General features: G+C 49.4%; 1 protein-coding gene across 14 annotated transcripts in view; it reads right to left on the minus strand.

The window, feature by feature from the left end:
• The window catches only part of N4BP2 (NEDD4 binding protein 2), an 86,855-nt gene extending 85,510 nt beyond the window's left edge, over nucleotides 1–1,345 (minus strand). For 8 of the 14 annotated variants that reach the window (XM_059673005.1, XM_059672940.1, XM_059672984.1 and 5 more), the window contains exon 1: nucleotides 1,207–1,343. The gene's annotated coding sequence lies outside the window, so the exon portion shown is untranslated. Of the gene's footprint in view, nucleotides 1–1,206 lie in introns of all 14 variants that reach the window. The other 6 variants (XM_059673000.1, XM_059673013.1, XM_059672910.1 and 3 more) reach the window with 3 other exon arrangements.
• Nucleotides 1,346–7,259: the final 5,914 nt, after the last annotated feature.

A 7,259-nucleotide genomic window follows, 5' to 3' on the forward strand; every position in this document is an offset into this window, starting at 1 on the left:
GAAAAAATCGAACCACACTGATCATCAAAACACAAAACCCACGATGTTGACATTTCAAGTGAGTAAGACTTCTTTCACTGACCACTGAAAGGGGAGGGTGAAAACGAGTACCAACAAGGGGGGCTGGTGTTGGAGTGAAAAACAGTGACGAACAGCGGGACGAAAAGGCTGCCGCTGGGAGGAAATAGACGGCGTTTTCAATAAGTGGGAGAAGGGAGAGCGCCAGGATTTTGTTCTCGGGGCCCCACCAACCCCCCCTTTTCTGCGTTCACCAGTCTCCGGGCAAGAAGCGCCTCTGGATCGGCGTCACCGGGCCGAGCAGGAGACCCAGCCAATCCCGCCTCCGAGTGGGACCTGCCTCGGCGCCCCGCCGCCTCCGCGCGGCCCGCACGGACACGAACGCGCCCGCGCCGCGCACCTCGGTCCCGGTTCCAGACTCGCCCAAAGGGAGACTCGTTACAGGCAGCCCGGAACGCGATCTGGCACCGACACTTTTTTTCCTTTCTTTCTTACTTTAGCTCTATTTCTGGGGGGAAGAAAGTGTGTTAACCAAGAGAGAATTAAGTTGACTCTTCTACGGAAAACCGATTTCCAAACGGACACCTCGGAGAGGGTCCGGAAGACAGGCGGGGTCGAGCAGGGTCCCGGTGAGGGTCAAGCTCGCGCTGGGGAGTGGGGAGCAGGGAGGCGAAGGTCTCCCCGCAACATTCAGAAATCAAACCGGGTGCAGGAGTGAGTCCATACACAGCTCCGCTACGACTACGTACTCGGGTGGCCCCGGGGGCCAAGAACGCGCCGCCTGAAACGGCGGAGACGCTCGGAGAGGCGCCCGGGGCGGCCCCGGCGGGAACCCGAAGGGCCCCCGGCGCGGGGAGGGCGGCGTTGGGGCCTGGAGGCCCGCCAGGAGCCAGGAGCCCGGAGGCCGGGCACACACCACGGCCCCCGCCTGCGCCCGGCCCCGGGCGGCGCGCCAGGGCCCGCCTCCCGCCGACGCCGCACTTCCCTTCCGTCCGGGCGCCTGGGCCCGCGGGCCGGGCTGGAGGCGGCCGGCACCCGACTCCGCGTTGCGAACTCTGGGTTTCGGTCGCAGCGCCGCACGCCCCTTGCCTCCCGCCCTCCGCTACGGCTCGGCGCCCGCGGACGCCTTCCCTGCGGGACCCTGGCCGGGGACCGGCCGCCCCACCTCCCGCCCGCCCGCCACTTTACCTGCTCCTGGAGCCCGCGGGGGGCGTCGAGGCCGGGGCCGCGTCGTCGGGTGCGCAACGCGGCGACGCGGGTCCGCAGCCCTTTCCCGCCGCCGCCACTGCGCTCTCTGGCGCGGCGCGGGGCTGGCCGGCTGCAGGCGCGGAGGGGAGACGCGCGACGGGCGCCCGGCGGGGAGACACTGCCGCTCGCCGCCCGGCCGGGGAAGAGCAACCTCGCTGCCGCGCGCCGCGAGAGGGCGGGTGGGCGGCCGAATGGGGAGGGGTCTCGGCGAGCCGGGAATGGCTGCCACGTCGCCCAGGTGGATCGCCGCCCTCCCCCTCCCTCGCAGCCGCCCGTTCCCCGCCGCGACCTCTGGTTCGTCCCGGGCTCCGCCAAGCGCGTGGGCCCGCCCCCGGGGCCGGCCTGGGGGACCCAGGCCCCCGGGCGCGCCCGCCTCCTCCGCCTGCGCTGGGGAGCGAGGCCGGCCTGGCGGGCTCTGCCTCGTAGGACCCGTTCCTCCTCCTCCCGAAAACCTCGCCGGAAAGCCTGCCTAGTTTCCCCCTTTCCTTGGGGGCCGGGGGCGGGGTGGGGGGTCACATAGAGGAGCAAGCCCTTTTCAATGTGTCGGGTTTTCGGGGGGCCGTTTGGCGCCGATGAACGAGACAATAAAGGAGCCCGAAATGTGCGTGGAAACCAGCGGCGCCGTGAGCCACCGCGGTGTCCAGCCCTTCGCTCCCTCCCGAGCCCCAAAGGCAACTCGGGGACACAAGGTCGGACTCGCCGGGGGAGGCGGGGCGGGCTCGCGGGCTACACGTTGGGAGGGACCTCGGGCCGGACGCCGCGGCCTCCCGGGGCCGTGGGCTCCGGGCGCGCGGACCCGCCCCTGCGCGTGCGCCCTGTGGCCCGCGGGCTTCCGGGCGCGCGGCCCTCGGCCCCTCTGCGCGCTCGGGCGGCGGACACGGCGCGGCCGCCTCCGACCCGGACACAAAGGGGCCCACGGCGGCCGCGGGCTGGTCCGAGGAGGGCAGGTCCCTGCCGGCGCCTCCAGAGCGCAGTCTGCACCCGCCGGCGGGAGCACCCCGACGGGTGCAGCTTGGTTTACGCGGCCGCCGGCCCTGACCTTTGCCCCACCTGGAGCTTTAGCGAAAGCAAAGGTGTTTTCTTCCCTTTGAGGTCACGGCGTTAGGGCCGTGTCCCCCGGGCCGGCTCGGCCTTCTCCGTTTGTGGCTTGTGTGTTCTGACGTCAGACATGCAGTGTGTTCAGGCGCACGAAGGGTTCACTCTCGCTTCCTGGTGGTGGTGGGCGGTGGTGATGTTCTTATCCGTTTTTTACTCCCTCTCCCTCCCCCCCCCCCACCTTTGCAATTGCTTTTTATTCTGTTTTCAGTGTTTGTCTTCGAGAAATGAGTAGCCCCCTGGCAGTATTCCTTTGCATCTAAGAGACAGACTAGCTTTCAATGTTGTCGTAGTAATTGCTTTAAACTGAGTCGAAATTTGGGAAAATTGCGAATGGATTTTTAATCTTCGTTTAGGTCTCATTGGAACATCGACTCACACACAATGAACACAGTCTAGTGTGTGTTTTGTTTTGTTTTAGAAACCAGGAAAATTTCAGCAGAGACCGCGAGATGGTAAATTTTCTCATGAAACCGCCCACACAGGAAAAATTTAAAGGAGACGTGTGTTTTCTTTCTTTTGTGTGATTTTTTTTTTTAAAGAGCCCCTAAGTCCTAATGTTAAGGCGTTACGATGCAACCACCTTTGTTAGTGCTTTTATTAATTTTAAAACAGCAACGTTTTTTCAGTACCCCAAATCGCAAGACGTAAATAGCCATTGCTGAGCACCTAATATTAATTCTGCCTCTGAACAGCCATTAAATGCGACTAATAGCAATTACATATCCCACTTTACAAAAGAAGAAACCTGTGTCGAAGGTTCAGAAATAGCCAAAGAAAAACCAATGAATTGTAGAAGTAGTAACTAGTAAAAAAGTTATTGTGCTCACACCAGGGAGACAGTTTGCAAACTGGGAGCACTCAAGCCAAAACTTGGAATGCGGCTCAAGGATATATTTTTTTAAAGCAGCTTATAGAGTGAGAAAGTGGTGATTGTTTATTCTTCACAGTGATTGCTTAAAACATTAGAATTTTCAAACTTAGGGAACAGTTCAAGTTTGTTTAGGATTTCCAGAAGCATAAGCAAGAAATGACCAAGGTCAAGTTAGTCTTGAAAAATAAGCTAAATTAAGCTTTATCCACATGACTAAATTGGTTCTCTCTGGCAGGGAACCTTTAAGGTTGATCTCCATTGTGTTTTATTTTAACAAATCCTAGTAATTATCAACTTCAAACAAGTCTAGCAAATTAATTTCGTTCATGGGAAATATGTTCACCATAGCCATAAAAACTTGCATTTAAATTCTTGAACATTTCAAGGTGGTTGCATCACATCTTAAGTCTGAACAATAAGAAATGAAGTGTATTTAACACTGGAAAATATATTTCAAGCCACCAAGACATCTCCCAGGCTGAATATTTTTTTAAGTAGTGCTCCCTACATCAATAAAAGGATAACATCAATATTATAAAGTTCTGAAAGTCCGACTCCAATGAAGAACAAAGCAATCTTTTTACTCAACATTCACAATGCCAGCCTGCCTTTGTGAATATTTAACAACACTTCCTCCTTCCTTATTGGTTTAAATTCTAAACCAATAGAAAAAGTACAAATTTTTTTAAAGGGTTAGACATCAATAAGCATTAGGTTAAAAAATTGAATACATGGATTGTTTATCATGCTCATTCTTTTTTTAAAATATATTTTATTGATTTTTTTACAAAGGAAGGGAGAGGGATAGAGAGTTAGAAACGTCGATGAGAGAGAAACATCAATCAGCTGCCTCCTGCACCCTCCCCACTGGGGATGTGCCCACAACCACGGTACATGCCCTTGACCGAAATCGAACCTGGGACCCTTGAGTCCTCAGGCTGATGCTCTATCCGCTGAGCCAAACTGGTTAGGGCCATGCTCATTCTATTTCAAAGAAGAAATTTAAGAATCTGAATTATTGAGTATCTTTATGAACTTGAATACCAAGGTATTACTCCTAATCACACTCTGCTCTCTCTCTGTAACCCAAGTAGTTATGTTACAGTTGATTTTGTTAAAATATATAATTCTCTAAAATACCAGATAAATCTGAAGAATGGCAAAATGCCTACTACTTAACACTCTGAATAAGATGAATGCTGGCGTCGGCCTTCGGACTGAAGTGTCAGTCCTAGGTTCGATTCTAGCCAAGGGCATGTACCTTGGTTGCGGGCACATCTCCAGTGGGGGGTGTGCAGGAGGCAGCTGATCGATGTTTCTTTCTCATTGATGTTTCTAGCTTTCTATCCCTCTCCTGTCCTCTCTGTAAAAAATAAATAAATAAATAAATTTAAAAAAAAAAAAAAAAAGATGAATGCTGACATTTCCTTAGGTGAAAGAGTGAGCCTTTAAGGGAATAATAAAGTTTGTATTTTAGAAAACATCTTGGATTTTTTGTAAATAAAACGGCCATTGCATTATAAATAAATATATCTTTGCCCAAACCCATCTTTGGTCTATTAAATGGATAACTTCTAAATATGCATATTTATGTTTAGAACATAAGTATGATTTCCTCCAAAAATAACCTATACTTTTATTTTGATTTGGAGCATTCTGCTTAATTTTAAATATTTACATATTTGTAATCTCTCTTAGAAGATCACCAGTTCCTTAAAGCTAGGTTCTGTCTTCCATTTAGCCTTGTATTCCTCACTGCCAAACTCAGAGCCTTGTACAAAATAAACACTCTGTGGATATTTTCTGAATGAAAGAATGAGTAAGCATTAATCTATGACACAGCATATGGCAAATCAAACGAAAATCTGTCTCAGGATTTTTTCCTCCTCTACGTAATAGCTGTTAAATACTTGTTTTCATTCCCAATTAACTTACAATAGCATTGTGCAAAAACTTTTGTGGACCAAAAAAAGGGGGAGAGTTCTATGGCAAATAACCTCACAGGGTGATCTGATCATAAATTTCTTTTTTAAAATATATTTTTATTGATTTTGGAAAGGGAGAGAGAGAGAGAAACATCAATGATGAGAGAAAATCATTGATCGGCTGCCTCCTGCACACCCCACGCTAGGGCACGTTCCCTAACCGGGAAATCGAACCATGACCCCTTGGTTCATAGATTGATGCTCAACTATTAAGCCATGCCGACTGGGTAACATGAGTGACTTTTTAATGTGTAAAACAGTGCCAGATTTTTGTTTGGGCCCCTTATAGATGTATGTGAATTGTTCAAGTATGTCCTACGTTGGATATTTGTTCGCGTAAGACTTCTCTAATGGAGAAGTTGGCCTTGCTCAGAAATCAATCATGATTTGTAGGATGATGTTAGTGAGTTTCCTTGGGGTTTTTTTGGTTTATTTGCTTTGGGGTGTGTGTGTTCGGGGGTTTTGTTTGTGGCTAATTCCAAAACATAGAAGGATTTTATCTGTCTAGAGCAGTGGTTCTCAACCTTCCTAATGCCGCCACCCTTTAATACAGTTCCTCATGCTGTGGTAACCGCCAACCATAAAATTATTTTCGTTGCTCTTCATAACTGTAATTTTGCTACTGTTATGAATCATAATGTAAATATCTGATATGCAGGATGTATTTTCATTGTTACAAATTGAACATAATTAAAGCATAGTGATTAATCACAAAAACAATATGTAATTATGTATGTGTTTTCCGATGGTCTTAGGCTACTCCTGTGAAAGGGTCATTCGACCCCCAAAGGGGTCGCGACCCACAGGTTGAGAACCGCTGGTCTAGAGCAGTGGTCAGGAAACTGCGGCTCTTTGGCCCCTTGAATGTGGCTCTTCCACAAAATACCACGTTCGGGCGCACATGTACAGTGCGATTGAAACTTCGTGGCCCATGCGCAAAAGTCGGTATTTTGTGGAAGAGCCACACTCAAGGGGCCAAAGAGCCGCATGTGGCTCTCGAGCTGCAGTTTGCCGACCACTGGTCTAGAGCATAGAAAAGGAAAGTTAAGTAGCAGTATTTTGTCAGAGATTGACCTGCATTGATCAGGGTAACCCTGCTCAGTATACAAATGCTCCAGTGTCACTCTAGCTGGTTTGACTCAGTGGATAGAGCATCAGCCTGTGGACTAAAGAGTCCCAGGTTTGATTCCAGTCAAGGGCACATGCCTGGGTTGTGGGCTTGATCCCCATTAGGGGACGTGCAGGAGGCAGCCAATCAATGATTCTCTCTCATCACTGATGTTTCTATCTCTTTCCCTCTCCCTTCCTCTCTGAAATCAATAAAGATATATTTTTTTTAAAATGCTCCAGTCCCAGTTCAATTGAGTAAATATATGTATTCCTGTGATTTATATTGGGGTCTTAAGGGAGCCCAGTAAACAGCATTTTTCTTCTTCTCTGCCCAAATTGAGAATAAAGGGCAAGCACGAGGTAAATAACAACTCAGATGTCACCTTGAACTGATAAGGGCTAACTGAAGAATGTAGTTTATGAGAACCAACCTGACCTGTCACCTGAATCCCTGAATTAGATAGACTTCCCCATCCTGTTTGTTCCACAGGCAGCATAGGGCTTCATTGTGTTTTGTGTGGGTCCATAGGCACTTCTATGTTGGTTGATGGGTCCTTCTTCCATAAAAAGCATTTAAAATTATATGACTGCACTAATATAAATAAAATATGTTAATTTTTTAAAACATATTTTATTGATTTTTTACAGAGTGGGAGAGGGATAGAGAGTTAGAAACATCAATGAGAGAGAAACATCAATCAGCTGCCTCCTGCACACCCCCTACTGGGGATGTGCCCGCAACCAAGGTACATGGCCTTGACGGGAATCGAACCTGGGACCTTTCAGTCCGCAGGCGGATGCTCCATCCACTGAGCCAAACCGGTTACGGCTGTTAATATATTTTTAAACATCTTTTCGCTACAAGTTCATATTTTTTACTTCTGATTTTAAATTAAAACAAAACATCTTAAGGGCCTCTGAAAGTATCC

The sequence above is a fragment of the Myotis daubentonii genome, chromosome 1 (genome assembly GCF_963259705.1).
Source record: "Myotis daubentonii chromosome 1, mMyoDau2.1, whole genome shotgun sequence".
Lineage (NCBI taxonomy): Eukaryota > Metazoa > Chordata > Mammalia > Chiroptera > Vespertilionidae > Myotis > Myotis daubentonii.